This window comes from Felis catus, chromosome X, assembly GCF_018350175.1.
Source record: "Felis catus isolate Fca126 chromosome X, F.catus_Fca126_mat1.0, whole genome shotgun sequence".
Taxonomy (NCBI): domain Eukaryota; kingdom Metazoa; phylum Chordata; class Mammalia; order Carnivora; family Felidae; genus Felis; species Felis catus.
Window position 1 is genome coordinate 47,710,500 of NC_058386.1, and position 19,437 is coordinate 47,729,936.

Here is a 19,437-nt window from a genome sequence, read left to right on the forward strand (position 1 = left end):
TTGCCAGTTTGACACTGATATGGTGTGCAGAAGATAGATTCAAGTTACGACTGAAGGGAGTTCTCTGTGCCTCTTGGATTTCAATGCATTTTTCCTTCCCCAGTTCAGGGAAGTTCTCAGCTATTATTTCTTCAAGTACCCCTCAGCCCTTTTCCCTCTCTCTTCCTCCTCTGGGATACCAATTATGCGTATATTTTTTCTTTTTAGTGTATCACATAGTTCTCGAATTTTCCCTTCATACTCCTGGATTTTTTTATCTCTTTTTCTCAGCTTCCCCTTTTTCCATAACTTTGTCTTCTAGTTCACCTATTCTCTCCTCTGTCTCTTCAATCTGAGCTGTTGTCGTTTCCATTTTGTTTTGCATATCGTTTAAAGCGTTTTTCAGCTCCTCCTGACTGTTCCTCAGTCCCTTGATCTCTGTAGCAAGAGATTCTGTGCTGTCCTCTATACTGTTTTCAAGCCCAGTGATTAATTTTATGACTATTATTCTAAATCCACTTTCTGTTATATTATTTAAATCTTTTTTGATTATTTCCTGGAGATTCTTTTGAGGGGAAGTTTTCCATTTGGTCATTTTGGATAGTCCCTGGAGTGGTGGGGACCTGCAGGGCACTTCCCCTGTGCTGTGGTGTATAACTGGAGTTGGTGGGTGGAGTCGCAGTCAGACCTGAGGTCTGCCTCCAGCCCACTGATGGGGCCACAGTCCTACTGGTGTGTACCTTTTCTTCCCCTCTCCTAGGGGCGGGATTGACTGTGGGGTGGCGTGGCCCATCTGAGCTACTTGCACACTGCCAGGCTTGTGGTGCTGGGGATCTGTCGTATTAGCTGAGGTAGGCAAGGTGGGTAGGCAAGATGCACGGGGGCAGTAGGAGCATGCTCAGCTCGCTTCTCCTTAGGTGATCCACTTCAGGAGGGACCCTGTGGCAGTGGGAGGGAGTCTGACCAGCTGCTGGAGGGTTGGCTCTGCAGAAGCAGAGCATTGGGTGTTTGTGCAGAGCAAGCAATTTCCCTGGCAGGAACTGGTTCCCTTTGGGATTTTGGCTGGGGGATGGGCGAGGGAGATGGCGCTGGGTAGCGTCTTTGTTCCCCACCAAACTGAGCTCTGTCGTCCGGAGGCTCAGCAACTCTCCCTCTCTTTGTGCTCCACCCTTCCCGCTTTCTGATCAGAGGTGTTCACTTATGACCTCCCAGATGCTAAGTCCCGCTTGCTGTCGGAACACACTCCGTCCGGCCCCTCCGCTTTTGCAAGCCAGACTTGGGGGCTCTGCTTGGCTGGCGGGCCGCCCCTCCACCCCGGCTCCCTCCCACCAGTCCATGGAGTGTGCACTGCCTTGCCGCCCTTACTACCCTCTTCCGTGGGCCTCTCATCTGTGCTTGGCTCCGGAAACTCCTTTCTGCTAATCCTCTGGTGGTTTTCTTGGTTATTTACGCAGGTGTAGGTGGAATCTAAGTGATCAGCAGGACCCGTGGTGAGCCCGTCATTCTCCTATGCCGCCATCTTCTGAAAAACTCAATATTATTATGTTTTAATAAGTTGCTAAGTTTCCCCAGTCTGCCTTTGTGGTCCATGACCTTTCTTTCCCTCTTATCTTCAGGTTCATTATTTTCCATAATTTTGTCTTCTGTATCACTGATTTACTCCTCTGCTTTTCCCATCTTCATTTTGATCCCTCCACCTGGTATTGCATCTCAGTTATAGCATTTTCAATTTTGGCTTGACTAGATTTTAGTTCATTTATCTCTCCAGTATGGGATTCTCTAGTGTCTTCTATGCTTTTTCCTTTTTTTTTTTTTAAACAAAGATTTGGCTTTTTTAAAATATGAAATTTATTGTCAAATTGGCTTCCATACAACACCCAGTGCTCATCCCAAGAGGTGCTCTCCTCAATACCCATAACCCACCCTTTTCTCCCTCCCACCCCACATGAGCCCTCAGTTTGTTCTCGGTTTTTAGGAGTCTCCTATGTTTTGGCTCCCTCCCTTTAACCATTTTTTTCCATCCCCTCCCCCATGGTCTTCTGTTAAGTTTCTCAGGATCCACATAGGAGTGAAAACATATGGAATCTGTCCTTCTCTGTATGACTTATTTCACTTAGCATAACACTCTCCAATTCTATGCTTTTTTCAAGACCACCTAATGTCCTTAACAATTGTTGTTTTAAATTCTGGTTTGGATATCTTACTATATCTGCATTGATTAAATCTCTGGAGGTCATTTCCTCCTGTTCTTTCTTTGGAAGTGAATTCCAAGTGTTGTCATTTTGGAGAGGAAGACAAAAAGCAAAATAAAACAAAATAAAATTTTAAATATTGAAGAAAAATCAATTAAATAAATACAATACAATATAATACATAAAGGAAGTTAGATCCTAGGTATGTTTGGTCACTTGTTACAAGACCCTTGATAGAAAAAAAGGTAGAAAGAAAGAAAAGAAAAAGAAAAGAAAGAAGATGGTGGTGTAGGAGGATGCTGGGCTCACGCCCGTCGTGCTGATCACTTAGATTCCACCTACACCTGCCGGAATGACCCACAAAACTGCCAGAAAACTAGCAGAATGGAGTCTCCAGAGCCAAGCGCAGACAAGAGGCCCACGGAAGAGGGTAGGAAGGGCAGCGAAGTGGTGCAAGCTCCACAGACTGGCGGGAGGGAGCCGGGGCGGAGGGGTGGCCTGCCAGCCAAGCAGAGCCCCCAAGTCTGGCTTGCAAAAGCGGAGGGGCCAGATGGAGTGTGTTCTGACAGCAAGTGGGACTTGGCATCTGGAAGGTTATAAGCTAACAGCTCTGCTCCAAGAACAAGAGGGCTGGAGGACAACGGGAGGGAGAGTTGTTGAGCCCCGGATGACAGAGTTCAGCTGGGCGGGGAACAAAGGTGCTCCCCAGCGCCATCTCCCTCGCCCATCCCCCAGCCAAAAACCCAAAGGGAACCAGTTCCTGCCAGGGAACTTGCTTGCACTGCGCAAACACCCAGGAAACACCCAACACTGTGATTCTGCGGATCCATCCCTCCAGCGGGTCTGACTCCCTCCTGCTGCCACAGGGCCCCTCCTGAAGCAGATCTCCAAAGGAAATTCAAGCTGAGCCTGCCCCTCCCACCCCTGTGCACCTTGCCGATCCACCCCAGCTAATATCCAGATCCCCAGCACCACAAGCCTGGCAGTGTGCAAGTAGCCCAAATGGGCCATGCCACCCCACAGTGAATCCTGCCCCTAGGAGAGGGGAAGAGAAGGCACACACCAGTCTGACTGTGGCCCCATCAGTGGGCTGGGGGCAGACGTCGGGTCTGACTGCGGCCCCGCCCACCAACGTAAGTTATTCAAGACAACACGGGGAAGTGCACAGGAGTCCTGCACCACTCCAGGGACTATCCAAAATGACCAAACGGAAGAATTCCCATCAGAAAAACGTCCAGGAAATAACAACAGCTAACGAACTGATCAAAAATGATTTAAACAATGGAACAGAAAGTGAATTGAGAATAGTGGTCATAAAATTAATCACTGGGCTTGAAAACAGTATAAAGGACAGCAGAGAATCTCTTGCTACAGAGATCTAGGGACTAAAGAACAGCCAGGAGGAGCTAAAAAATGATATAAATGAACAGCAAAATAAAATGGAGACAACTACGGCTCGGATTGAAGAGGCAGAGGAGAGAATAGGTGAACTAGAAGATAAAATTATGGAAAAAGAAGAAGCTGAGAAAAAGAGATATAAAAAAATCCAGGAGTATGAGGGGAAAATTAGAGAACTAAGTGATGCACTAAAGAGAAATAATATACACGTAATTGGTATCCCAGAGAAGGAAGAGAGAGGAAAAGGTGCTGAAGGTGTACTTGAAGAAATCATAGCTGAGAACTTCCTGGATCTGGGGAAGGAAAATGCATTGAAATCCAAGAGGCACAGAGAACTCCCTTCAGACGTAACTTGAATGGATCTTCTGCATGATATATCATAGTGAAACTGGCAAAATACAAGGATAAAGAGAAAATTCTGAAAGCAGCAAGGGATAATCGTGCTCTAACATATTAAGGGAGACCGAAGAGTCTAGTGATGGATCTCTCTGCTGAAATTTGGCAGGCCATAAAAGAATGGCAGGAAATCTTCAATATGATGAACAGAAAAAATATGTAGCCGAGAATCCTTTATCCAGCAAGTCTGTCGTTTAGAATAGAGGCAGAGATAAAGGTCTTCCCAAACAAACAAAAACTGAAGGAATTCGTCACCACTAAACCAGCCCTACAAGAGATCCTAAGCGGGATCCTATGAGACAAAGTACCAGACACATTGCTACAAGCATACAACATACAGACACCACAATGACTCTAAACCTGTATCTTTCTATAATAACACTGAATGTAAATGGACTAAATGCACCAACCAAAAGACATAGGGTATCAGAATGGATAAAAATACAAGACCCATCTATTTGCTGTCTACAAGAGACTCATTTTAGACCTGAGGACACTTTCAGATTGAGAGTGAGGGGATGGAGAACTATTTATCATGCTACTGGAAGCCAAAAGAAAGCTGGAGTAGCCATACTTATATCAGATAAACTAGACTTTAAATTAAAGGCTGTAACAAGAGATGAAGAAGGACATTATATAATAATTACAGGGTCTATCCATCAGGAAGAGCTAACAATGATAAATGTCTATGCGCCAAAAACGGGAACCCCAAATATATAAAACAATTACTCACAAACATAAGCAACCTTATTGATAAGAATGTGGTCATTGCAGGGAACTTTAATACCCCACTTACAACAATGGATAGATCAACTAGACACATGGTCAATAAAGAAACAAGAGCCCTGAATGATACATTGGATCAGATGGACTTGACAGATATATTTAGAACTCTGCCTCCCAAAGCAAAAGAATATACTTTCTTCTCGAGTGCACATGGAACATTCTCCAAGATAGATCACATACTGGGTCAGAAAACAGCCTTTCATATGTATAAAAGAATTGAGATCGTACCATGCATACTTTCGGACCAAAATGCGATGAAGCTTGAAATCAACCACAGGAAAAAGTCTGGAAAACCGCCAAAAGCATGGAGGTTAAAGAACACCCGACGAAAGAATGAATGGGTCAAGCAGGCAAGTAGAGGAGAAATTTAAACATATATGGAAACACATGAAAATGAAAAGGCAAGAATCCAAATGCTTTGGGGTGCAGCGAAGGCAGTCCTGAGAGGAAAATACATTGCAATCCAGGCCTATCTCAAGAAACAAGAAAAATCCAAAACACAAATTCTAACAGCACACCTAAAGGAAATAGAAGCTGGGCAGCAAAGACACCCCTCACTCAGCAGAAGAAGAGACATAATAAGGATCAGAGCAGAAATAAACAATATAGGATCTAAAAAGTCTGTAGAGCAGATCATTAAACCAAGAGTTGGTTTTTTGAAAAAATAAACAAAATTGATAAACCTCTAGCCAGGCTTCTCAAAAAGAAAAGGGAGATGACCCAAATAGATAAAATCATGACAGAAAATGGAATTATTACAACCAATCTCTCAGAAATACAAGCAATTATCAGGGAATATGGTGAAAAATTATATGCCAACAAACTGGACAACCTGGAAGCAATGGACAAATTCCTCAGCACCCACACACTACCAAAACTCAAACAGGAAGAAATAGAAAACTTGAACAGACCCATAACCAGCGATGAAATTGAATCAGGTATCAAAAATCTCCCAACAAATTAGATTCCAAGACCAGATGGCCTCCCTTGGGAATTCCACCAGGCATATAAAACAGAGATAATACCTATCCCTCTCAAGCTGTTCCAAAAAACAGAAAGAGAAGGAAAAGTTCCAGACTCATTCTATGAAGCAAGCATTACTTTGACTCCTAAACCAGACAAAGACCCATTAAAAAAAGAGAACTACAGGCCAATATCCCTGATGAATATGGATGCAAAAATTATCAATAAGATACTAGCAAATGGAATTCAACAGCTTATAAAAAGAATTATTCACCATGATCAAGTGGGATTCATTCCTGGGATGCAGGGCTGGTTCAACATTCGCAAATCAATCAATGTGATACATCACATTAATAAAAAAAAAAAAGAGAAGAACCATATGATCCTGTCAATCGATGCAGAAAAAGCCTTTGACAAAATCCAGCACCCTTTCTTAATAAAAACCCTTGAGAAAGTCGGGAGAGAAGGAACATACTTAAACATCATAAAAGCCATTTATGAAAAGCCCACAGCTAACATAATCCTCAATGGGGAAAAACAGAGCTTTTTCCCTGAGATCAGGAACATGACAGGGATGCCCACTCTCACCGCTGCTGTTTAACATAGTGCTGGAAGTTCTAGCATCAGCAATCAGACAACAAAAGGAAATCAAAGGCATCAAAATTGGCAAAGATGAAGGCAAGCTTTCACTTTTTGCAGATGACATGATATTATACACGGAAAATCCGATAGACTTCACCAAAAGTCTACTAGAACTGATCCATGAATTCAGCAAAGTCGCCGGGTACAAAATCAATGTACAGAAATCAGTTGCATTCTTATACACTAACAATGAAGCAACAGAAAGACAAATAAAGAAACTGATCCCATTCACAATTGCACCAAGAAGCATAAAATACCTAGGAATAAATCTAACCAAAGATGTAAAAGATCTGTATGCTGAAAACTACAGAAAGCTTATGAAGGAAATTGAAGAAGATATAAAGAAATGGAAAAACATTCCGTGCTCATGAGTGGAGGAATAAATATTGTTAACATGTCGATACTACCTAAAGCTATCTACACATTCAATGCAATCCCAATCAAAATTGCACCAGCATTCTTCTCGAAACTAGAACAAGCAATCCTAAAATTCATATGGAACCCCTAAAGGTCCCAAATAGCCAAAGTAATTTTGAAGAAGAAGACCAAATCAGGAGGCATCACAATCCCAGACTTTAGCCTCTACTACAAAGCTGTAATCATCAAGACAGCATGGTATTGGCGCAAAAACAGACACATAGACCAATGGAATAGAATAGAAACCCCAGAACTAGACCCACAAACGTGTGGCCAACTAATCTTTGACAAAGCAGGAAAGAAGATGCGATAGAAAAAAGACAGTCTCTTTAACGAATTGTGCTGGGGGAACTGGACAGCAACATGCAGAAGGTTGAAACTATTATATCAGAAATAGGCTTCATGAAATGAATAGCAGGCTGGAAGAAGCAGAGGAGCAAATAATTGTCCTGGAAGGTAAAGTAATGGAAAACAAGCTGAACAAAAGAGAAGAAAGAAGTACACACAATGAGGATAGACTTAGGGAACTAAGTGACTCCATCAAATGTAATAACATTTATACTATAGGAGTCCCAGAAGAAGAGAGAGTAAAGGGGTCAGAAACCTTAATTTAAGGAACAATAGCTGAAATCTTCCCTAGTCTTGGGAAGGAAACAGATATCTAGTCCAGGAGACACAGAAAACTCCCAACATATCAACCAAAGGAGACTCACAGAAAGATATATTGCAATTATGTTAGCAAAATATAATGATAACAAAATTCAAAACCAGCAAGAAAAAAGAAAACAATAACTTATAAGGAAGATATCAATGTTTGCAGGGCTTTTTTTTTTTAGCAGAAACATTATAATTCAGAATTCAAAGTGGTGAATGGGAAATATCTAAGGCAAAGAATCCCCTATCCAGGAAGGCTGTCATTCAGAATAGAAGGAGATTAAAGAGTTTCTGAAATGAGCAAAAATTATAGAAGTTCATGACCATGAAACCACCCCTGCAAGAAATATTAAAAGGTACACTTTGAGTGGAATGGATACACCCAAAATAATAGTAACACAAAATCAGTAAATGTGAATATTTCTGTAAAACATCAGACAAGGAACTCACAAAATAATGGATGAAAAATATAACAATATATATCTACAACAGGAGGATGAGAGGAGAAAATAATATGTTCAAACTTAAATGACTATCAATATAGGCTGCTAAATGCAGAAGAGGTTATATACTAACCTAATGGTAACTATATATCCAAAAAACAGTAATAAATATGCAAAGAATATAGAAAAATAAGTCCAATATCTCACTGAAAAAATCAGCAGAACATGAAAGAGGAAAACAAGAAAGGATTGGAGAAAACATTCAAAAATAAGTATAAAACAAATAATAAAATGACAATAAGTTCATATATATCAATAATTACATTGAACATAAGTGGAATAAACCCTCCAATCAAAAGGCATAGGATGACATAATGGATAAAATAGGAAGACCAGCCTATATGATACCTACAAGACACTCATTTCAGACCTAAAGTCTGAAAATGCAGATTGAAAGTGAGGGAATGGAGAAACATTTACCATGCAAATATATGGTAAAATAAAGCTGAAGTAGCTATACTTATAGTGGACAAAATAGACTTTAAAACAAAGACAGTACCAAGAGACAAAGAAGGACAGTATTTAATAATAAAGGGGAAAATCCAACAAGAAGATATTACAATTATAAGTATTTATGAACTCATCATAGGAGCATCCAAATATAAAGGAACTAATTGATAATACCATAATATTAGGGGACTTTAACATCCCACTTACATCAATGGACAGATCATCTGAACAGAAAGTCAAAAAGGAAGAAATGGCTTTGAATGACACATTGCAACAGATTGATTTGACAAATATATTCAGAACATTCCCTCCTAAAAAAATACAATATACTTTCTTTCAAGTGCATATGGAACATTCTCAAGAGTAGCCCACAAAACAAGCCACATAAAATCCAAGAAGATTGAAGTCATTGTATCATCTATTCTGACCACAGCACTATGAAACTAGAAGTCAGCCACAATAAAAATCAAAAAGACTATAAATACATGAAGGTTAAATAACATGCTTCTAAACAAAGAAGGGGCCAACCAGGAAATATAAGAAGAAATTAAATAGTACATGGAAACAAATTAAAATGTAAACACAGTGGTCCAAAACCCTTAGGTGCAGCAAAAAAACTTCTAAGAGGGAAGTTTAGAGCAATACAGACCTACTCAAGAAGTAAGAAAAGTTTCAAATAAACAGTCTAACCTTACACCTAAAGAAGCTAGAAAATGAAGAAAAAACAAGACCAAAATCCAGAATAAGGAAGAAATAATAAAGATTAGAGCATAAAAAAATGATATAGAAAAAAAACAGCCCATTAGAACAGATTTTGGAAAAAAATCAATAAAATTGATAAAACTCTAGCCAGACTTATCAAGAAGAAAAGAGAAAGGAATCAAATAAATAAAACCACAAATGAGAGAGATAGCAACCAACATCACAGAAATACAAAGAATAAGAGATTATTATGAAAGACTATATGCCAACAAATTGGACAACCTAGAAGTAATGCATAAATTTGTAGAAAAATATAAAATATCAAAATTGAAATAGGAAGGAATAGAAAATCTGAACAGGTTGACAACCAGGAAATAAATTGAATCAGTAATCAAAAAACTCCAATAAACAAAAGTCCAGGAGAAGATGGTTTCACAGGTGAATACCAATCATTTAAAGAAGACGTAATACCTATTCTTCTCAAACTATTAAATAAATAGAAAAGGAAAGAAAAGTTTCAAATTCATTCTATGAGACCAGTATTATCCTGATACCAAAACCAGATAAAAACACCACTAAAACAGAGAACTATAGGCTACATCCTTGATGAACATAGATGCAAAAATTCCCAAGAAAATATTCAGGAACCAAATCCAACATTACGTTAAAAGAGTTACTCACCATGGTCAAGTGAGATTTATCCCTACGTGCAAGGGTGGTTCAATAATTGCAAATCAATCAATGTGATTCATCATATTAATAAGAGAAAGGATAAGAAACATGATCATTTCAATAAATGGAGATAAAAACATTTGACAAAGTACATCTATTCATGATAAAAGCCCTCAGGAAAGTAGGGTTAGAAGAAATATACCTCAACATAATAGAGGTCATCTATGAAAAACCCACAGTTAATGTCATTCCTAACGGGGAAAAACTGAGAGGTTTTCCCCTATGGTCAGGAACAAGACAAGGATGTTCACTCTCACCACTTGTATTCAACATAGTACTGGAAGTCCTAACCACAGCAATCAGAAAACAGAAATAAAAGGCGTCCAAATTACTAATAGTTCTGCCCTTACTGCCAATTTGTTAATGGTTTCCTGGATGTTTTTATACTTCTCTGTTTCTTTCTTCTTCTCTTATTCCCTTCGTGGGTGACAACTTTCTATAGTGTTATGCTTGACTTTCTTTTCATTTATTTTTTGTGTATCTAGTATAAGTATTTTGTTTGTGCTTACCATAACGTTGATATATAGCATCTAAATTATATTGAAGTCTATATTAGGTTGACAGTCACATTTGGACAGCTAAAGCAGTTCATTTTTACTCCCCCTCTACATTTTATGTATATGTTGTCATATTTTACCTCTTTTTTATTTTTTGAGTCATCTTTTCTTTTTTTTAATTTTTAAAGTTTATTTTTTGAGAGACAGAGAGAAACAGAGCATGAGTGGGAGAGAGGCAGAGAGAGAGGGAGTCATAGAACCCGAAGCTGACTCCAGGCTCTGAGCTGTCAGTACAGAGCCCGACATGGGGCTCAAACTCACAAACCGTGAGATGATGACCTGAGCCAAAGTCGGATGCTTAACTGACTGATCCACCCAGGCCCCCCTGAATCCCCCTTTCTTTTATAATCTTCATAATTTAAAAAATAATTTTCATACTTCTAATTATGACCTTTTCTTTACTGCTTAAGGAATTCTCACTAACCTTTCATGTAAGGCTAGTTCAATGGTGATAAACTCCTTTAACTTCTGTCTGGGAAAGTCTTTATCTCTCCTTCAATTTTGAATAATAATGTTAACACATAGAGGATTCTTATTTGTAGGTTTGTTCCCTTCAGCACTTTGAATATACCATGCCATTCTTTTCTGGCCTTCAAAGTTTCTGAAGAAAAATTAGCTAGTAGCTGTATGGGGCTTTTTTTTTTTTATATAGGTAACTTGTTCTCTCTTGCTGCCTTTAATTTTTTTATCTTTCATCTTTGACATTTTAATTATGTGTTGTATTGTGGGACTCCTTGGGTTTATCTTCTTTGGAACTTTCTATGATTCCTGAATCTGGGTGTCTGTTTCCTTCCCCAGGTTGTGGAATTTTTCAGCTATTATTTCTTCAAAAATTCCCAGCCCTTTTGTCCCTCTATTCTCCATGTAGGAACCCTGCAGTTCAAATGTTTGTTTATTTGATTTTGTCCAAGATATCCCTTAACCTGCCCTCATTTAAAAATTATTTTTCGTTTTTGGGGTGCCTGGGTGGCTCAGTTGGTTAAGCGTCCAACTTCGGCTTGGGTCATGATCTTGCAGTCTGTGGGTTCAAGCCCCGCATCAGGCTCTGTGCTGACAGCTCAGAGCCTGGAGCCTGCTTCGGATTTTGTGTCTCCCTCTCTCTCTGCCCCTCCCCCGCTCACTCTCTGTCTCTCTCACTCTCAAAAATGAAGAAATGTTTAAAAAATAAATAGATAGATAAAATTATTTTTTGTTTTTGTTGTCCAGCCTTTATGCTTTCCATTACCATCTTCCAGATCACTGGTCCATTTTTCTGCATCCTCTTAGCTACTGTTGATTCCTTCTAGTGTATTATTTTTAGTTATTGTGGTTCTTCAACTCTGATTTGTTCTTTTTTATATTTTTTTATTTCATTTTTGAAGTTCTCCCTGAGCTCATCCAGTCTTCTTTCCAGTCCAGTGAGCATCTTTATGATCATTACTTTGAACTCTATCAGACATATTCTTATCTGCCTTTAATTTAGTTCTTTTTCTGAAGTTTTGTTCTGGTCTTTCATTTGGACAATATTCCTTTGTCTCTTTTGCTTGACTTTCCATGTTTGTTTCTATGAATTAGGCAGAACAGCTACCTTTCCTAAACTAGAAGGAATGATCTTTTGTATTGTCATCCTCTATGTAGAATGTTTGTGCCTTCTGACTTTAGCTGTCTGTTTTGAACAGTGACTTGAACTGTGGTTATTATGGTCTGGGGCTCCTGTGGTACTTTGTGCTAGAGCCACCCTACTGGGATAGCCAGAGCTTCAGTGGGCACAGGCTGGGGCAGTCTTGGGTCTCTCCTGTAGTAGGCACCATGGTAAGACAGCTCAAGCTGAATAGGATGTGAACCAGAATGGTCCCAGGATTCTACACACTGAGGGTGTCCTGGAAAGATATTTGAAGTGGAAGTGGGTGCAAGATGGGCCGTTCCAAGTCTCTACATGCAGAGGTCTTTCTAGTGGGGTGGCTGGAACCAAGGCAAGACATGGGCTACTGGGTATAGGGGTGCTTTTTGGGAGGAGGCACCCTGATGGAGCAGCTGGATCTGATGTGGGTGCAACCATAGATGTCCCAGGGCACTCAGTTTAAGGGCTCCCCAGGTGGACAGCTGGGGCCTAAGTAGATGTGGGATGGGAGCTCTAAGGATGCTTTGCACTGGGGGTGCCTTGGTAAATCATCTGGAGCTGAAGTGGTGTGGGCTTGGAGTGCTCCAGGGTGCTTTGCATCTTTGTCACGTTGGTGAGATGACTGGAGATTAAGTGAGCACTAAATAGGTGTGTATTTGTGTGTGTTGTGTTGGGGTGACCTTGATGGGGCAGCTGAGGCTGGTATAGGCTAAAGGCCCAGAGGTCACCAAGGCAGTAGGCAAGCAGGGTACACTCACCCTATTCCTGCCCGTGCTATCAAGGTAGAGGGGAAACATAAACCATGTCACTTGCCAGGCCCTCTGATCCAAGGAGACGTTCAACATCTCCTCTGCCATTTGGTAGAGTTCTAGGTCTGGATCCTCTATATTCAAGTTGCTCTTTTATTCAGCAGATTTTTTGTACCTGTGTTCCAGAGTCTCTGGAGTTGGTGTGGGCTAGAGTCTCAGGGCTTGTTGAGGTGGCTGGTCATCTATGGTGCATGGACCTTGCTACTGTTTGTGCTATCAAGCTGGAGGGTGGACATAAACTGTGATGCTTGCCAGACCCTCTGACCCTGAGAAAGTTCCAGGATTTTCCCTGCCATTTGGTGGAGTTCTGGGACTTGTTTCTTTATATTCTAGTTGAACTTTTAAACTGCACCTTTTTTTCTTCTGTTCCTCAAGGGAGATAAATCTGCTCATAGTCTCTTAGTATTATTCCTCTCCACTGCAGTTTCCAGCATAGGGGTGGTGGTCCCTTTGTTACCTTGTCTCATTCTCTCTTGCCATTCTTTATGTGATCTCTTTATCACCTGTTGTGCAGAAATTGTCCAGTTAGACTTCAGTTATTCTTCAGGAGGAATTGCTCTTTAAATAGGTGTAGATTTGATGTGTCTGTAGAGTGGGTAAATTCAGTGTCTTGTTACCTTGTCAACTTGGACCAGAAGTTCTTTAATACAATTTTAATTGGATTATTTTCTTATTTCATTTTTTGGATTGTTCATTGCAAGTGTAAAGGTACAATTATTTTGTATATTGATGTTGTATCCTAAAAACTTGATAATATCTTTTATTAGTTTAATATTTTTAGTGGATTCCATAGGATTTTGTATATGTAAAATTATATCATCTGTGAATGAAGATGGTTTTATTTCCAATCTGGATCCCTGTTATTTCTTTTTCTTGCCAAATTGCTATTGCTAGAACTTCTAGTACAATGCTGAATAGAAATGGCAAGAGTGGATACCTTTGTCTTGTTCCTGACCACAGGGCGATAGAATCCACTTTACAATCATTACATGTTAGCTGTGGGTTTTTCATAGATGCCTTTTATAATGCTAAGAAAATTTCCTTCAATTCTTAGTTAATTTCGTATTTTTAATAATGAAAATGTTGCATTTTGTCAAATGCTTTTTGCATGTCTATTGAGATTATACTTTTATTTTTGCTTATATTCTATTCTAATAATTTCCTGTATTAAATTAATTGATTAGCAGATCTTAAAACAAACTTGCATTTTTGGGATAAATTTAATTTGTTAAAGTGTATATAACTCTTTCTGTAATTGCTGTATTTGGTTTGCTAAGGTTTTTTATCTATTCCAATGCCAGTTCAATATATGTATAAAACATAAGATATCATAAATATTTTAGTAGGTTTTTACATGTATATACTATATACAGCTATATACATGTAAATAGCTACAAAGAACATAGCTGTTCGTTATTTTTAATTTAATTTAATTTTGTTTTAATTCCAGTATAGTTAACATATCATGTTATATTAGTTTCAGGTATACATTATAGTGACTCAAAAATTCCATCCATCACCCAGTGTTCAACACAAGGGCACTCCTAATCCCTCTCACCTATTTAACCCATCCTGTCAACCTCCTTCCCTCTGATAACCATCAGTTTGTTCTCAATACTTAACAGTCTATATCTTGGTTTCTCTATCTCTCATTTTTCCCCCTTTGTTGTTTCTTTTGTTTCTTAAATTCCATATGAATGAGATCATATGATATTTGTCTTTCTGTGAATGACTTATTTAATTTAGCATTACACTCTCTAGCTCCATTCATGTCATTGCAAATGGCAAGATTTCATTATTTATTATGGCTGAATTATACATACATATATATATATATATATATATATATATATATATATATTCCACATCTTCTTTATCCATTCGTCTATGTATGGCTATCTACCTATCTACCTATGGGATGATTCTCTAATTTGGTTATCATAAATAACACTCCTATAACATAGGGAAGAATGTATCTCCTTGAATTAATGTTTTTGTGTTCTTTGGGCAAATACCCAGTATTGTGGATGCTTGATCATAGGTTAATTCTATTTTTAATATTTTAAGGAGCCTCCATAATGTTTTCCACAGTGGATGCATTAGTTTTCATTTCCACCAACAATGCAAGAGTGTTTCTTTTCCTCTACATCCTCTCAAACACTTGTTGTTTTTGTGTTTTTGATGTTAGCCATTCTGACAGGTGTGAGATGATATCTCATTGTAGTTTTGATTTGCATTTCCCTGATGATCAGTGATCTTGACCATTTTTTCATGTGTCTGTTGACCATCTGTATGTTTTCTTTGAAAAAATGTCTATTCCTATCTACCCGTTTTTTAAATTGAATTATTCTTTTTTGGGGTGTTGGGTTTTATAAACTTTTTTATACACTTCAGATACTAATTCTTTATCAAATATGATATTTGCAAATATTTTCTCCCACTCGATAGGTTACCTTATAGTTTTGTTAATTGTTTACTTTGCTCTGCCAAAGTCTTTTGTTTTAATGAAGTCCCAGTAGTTTATCTTTCTTCTTATTTCCCTTGAATGAGGAGACATATCTAGAAAAATGTTATTTACTGCCAATGTCAGAGACCTTACTGCTTACGTTTTCTCATAGTATTTTTTGTAATTTCCAGGAGTCATATTTTGGTCCTTAATCCATTTTGAATTTATTTTTGTGTATGTTGTAAGAAAGTGGTCCAGTTTCATCCTTTGGCATGTAGCTGACCAGTTTTCCCAATACCATTTGTTGAAGAGACTTTTTCCCATTGGATATTCTTTCCAGGTTTGGCAAAGATAATTGACCATATAATTGTGAGTTTATTTATTTACTTATTTTTAAAGTTTTTCAAATTTATTTTGAGAGACATAGAAAAAGAGTGTGCGTGTGTGAGAGAGAGAGAGCTAGGGAAGGTCAGAGAAACAGGGAGACAGAGGATCCAAAATGGGCTGCACGTTGACAGCAGAGAACCCCATGCAAGGCTTAAACTTATGAACCATGAGATCATGACCTGAGTCAAAGTCAGACTTTTAACCAACTGAGCCACCCAGACTCAGTTTATGTCTGGGCTTCCCAGTCTGTTTCATTGATCTATGTGTCTATTTTTATGCCAGTAAAATACTGTTTTGATTACTACAGATTTGTACTGTAATGTGAAGTCTGGAATTGTGATACTTCCAGCTTTGCTTTTATTTTTCAAGATTGCTTTGGCAATTCAGGGTCTTTTTTGATCCTATACATTTTAAGATTTTTTTTTGTTCTAGTTCTGTGAAAAATGCTTTTGGTACTGTGATAAGGATTGCATTACATCTATAGACTGTGTTAGGGGATTGCTAGTGTTTTGCAGAATAATTTTTTTTTAAGTTTTAAAGGTCATTCTAATATTTTAATTATTTTTTAAGTTATTTCCCTTATTTGCTAATTTTTTAAAAATTTCAATCCCAGTGTAGTTAACATACAGTATATTAGTTTCAGGTATACAATATAATGACTCAACAATTTCAGGTAGAGAGGAGCTAAGATGGTGGATTAGTAGGAGGACCTCATCTTCATCCCTTTTTTATGCTTATTTATTTATTTTGAAAGAGAGAGAGAGAGAAAGAGACAGAGTGCATGAGCTAGAGAGGGGCAGAGAGAGAGAGGGAGAGAGAGAATCCCAAGGAGGTTCTGTGTTGTCAGTGAAGAGCCCAGTGCAGGGCTTGATTCAATGAAACATAATATGACCCTGAGCTGAAATCAAGAGTCATATGCTTAACCAATTGAACCACACAGGCACCCTGGATTGCCTCATCCTTTGAACACAGCTAGATAAATGTCAAATCATTCTGAATACTCAAGAAAGCAATCTTGGATGGTCAAAGATCTAAGGACTGATGAACAAACTGCACAACTAGAGGGAGAGAAGAGGCCACTTTGTGGAAGGTAAGAGGTGCAGAGATGTGATTTGGGAAAGAAATGAATCACAGGTAATGTGAAATGGGGGGGATCCCTGGTCACAGAGAGAGGGAGAGAGAGAAGGAGAGAGAGAGAGAGAGAGAGAGAGAGAGAGAGAGAGAGAGAAACATACAGGGGATCACACAAGGAAAACACTTTCCCAAACACTTTACCACTGACTGGGAAAATGAGAGGGGCTGGCTTTTGTGAGTTTTTACAACCAGCGGGGTTCAAAGATAAGTCTTAAAGGTCCACGGTGTGGCTGGTGTGGAGCCCTGAGGGTGCTGCAGTTCTTCTGTGGGAGAAGAAGGGCAGATATCCTGGGGGCGGATGGCACAATCTGAGACTCTCCTGGGACGCAAGGGGAGAGAGAGTTTCTCCTTCTTGGAGCACATCTGGGAGAGATGGCATTGCCTCTCCTGGGATAAAAGAGCTGGCAGGCACCATTACCCTCCCCCAGACTCAGCATAGGGGCAGAGACACCTGCTTAGGCCAGCTAACATGAACACCAGCTCTTTGCTGTGCTTTACTCCAAACTCCATGACCCTTTGAATTGGTGCTACTATGCTTCTGAGACAAACCTGCACCAGCCCCATGGTGTCAAGGCCCTCCCCTAGAGGTCCAGGGTGGGTCCATGCCATGCCAGTTCCCTAAATATTGGAGTTTTAAAACTCAACCAGTGAAGAAGAATGAACTGGACCACTTTCTTACACCGTACAGAAAAATAAATTCAGAATGGATGAAAGACCAAAGTGTGAGACAGGAAACCCTCAAAACCCTAGAGGACAACACAGGTTCAACCTCTTTGATATCAGCTGCAGCAACTTCTTACTAGGTATGTATATCTCCAGAAGCAAGGGAAAGAAAAACAAAAATAAATTATTGGGACTTCACTAAGATAAAAAGCTTCTACACAGGGAAGGACACAATCAACAAAACTAAAAGGTAGCCTGCAAAATAGAAGAATATATTTTCAAATGATACATCTGATAAAGCGTTAGTATCCAAAATCTATGAAGAGTTTCTAAAAATCAACACTGAAGAAACAAATAATCCAGTTAAGAAATGGGCAGAAGACATGAATGGAGATTTTTCCAAAGAAGACATTATATGACTAACAGACACATGAAAAGATGTTCAACATCATTCATCATCAGGGAAATACAAATCAAAAATATAATGAGATATCATCTCCCAACTTCCAGAATGACTAAATTTAACAACACATGAAACAACACATGTTGGTGAGGATGCGGAGAAAGGAGAACCCTCTTACACTGTTTTTAGGATTGCAAACTGGTGTAGCCAGTCTGGAAAACAGCATGGAAGTTCCTGAAAACGTTAAAAATACAATTACCCAGGGGCACCTGGGTGGCGCAATCCATTAAGAGTCTGAATCTTGATTTTGGTTCAGGTTATAATCTCATGGTTCATGAGATTGAGCCCCACATCTGGCCCCATGCTGACAGCATGGAACCTGCTTGGGATTTTCTCTCTCCCCTCTCTCTCTGCCCCTCTCTCACTCTCTCTCTGTCTCTCAAAATAAATAAATAAAATTTAAATAAAAAAAGAAAAATGTACTCAATCCCCTTCACTAAATTCACCTATCTCCCCCACCTCCTCAACTTTGTGTTTGTTTTCTATACTTAAGGGTGTGTTTGGGGGGAGTCTCTCTTTTTTCCTCCATTAGATTTGTCTTTTAATTTCCTCATATAAGTGAAATTATATGGTGTTTGTCTTTCTCTGAGTGGCTTATTTCGCTTACCATTATACCCTCTAGCTCCACCCACATTCTTGAAAATGGCTAGATTTCATTATTTTTTACGGTTATATATCACTTTTTTATTAAGTTTTTTTTGGGGGGAACCTACTAGAATCTGCACATGGGAGCGCTCTCAGAAAGAGTCCTGAATTCTTCTTTTTTGAATTAACCTACACTGTAATATTAGTTTCAGGCATACAATATAGTGATTCAATAATTCCTTACAACACCTTGTGCTCATCACAAGTGCACTCCTTAATCCCCACAACCTATTTCACCCATTTCCCCATCTACCTCCCCTCTGGTAACCATCCACTTGTTCTCTACAGTTAAGAGTCTGTTTCTTAGATAAAATCATGAATGAAAATGTAATTATTACAACCAATCCCTCAGAGATACAAACAATTATCAGGGAATACTATGAAAAATTATATGCCAACAAACTGGACAACCTGGAAGAAATGGACAAATTCCTGAACACCCACACTCCTCCAAAACTCAATCAGGAGGAAAGAGAAAGCTTGAACAGACCCATAACCAGCGAAGAAATTGAATCGGTTATCAAAAATCTCCCAACAAATAAGAGTCCAGGACCAGATGGCTTCCCAGGGGAGTTCTACCAGACATTTAAAGCAGAGATAATACCTATCCTTCTCAAGCTATTCCAAGAAATAGAAAGGGAAGAAAAACTTCCAGACTCATTCTATGAAGCCAGTATTACTTTGATTCCTAAACCAGACAGAGACCCAGCAAAAAAAGAGAACGACAGGCCAATATCCCTGATGAATATGGATGCAAAAATTCTCAATAAGATACTAGCAAATCGAATTCAACGGCATATAAAAAGAATTATTCACCATGATCAAGTGGGATTCATTCCTGGGATGCAGGGTTGGTTCAACATTCGCAAATCAATCAACGTGATACATCACATTAACAAAAAAAAAGAGAAGAACCATA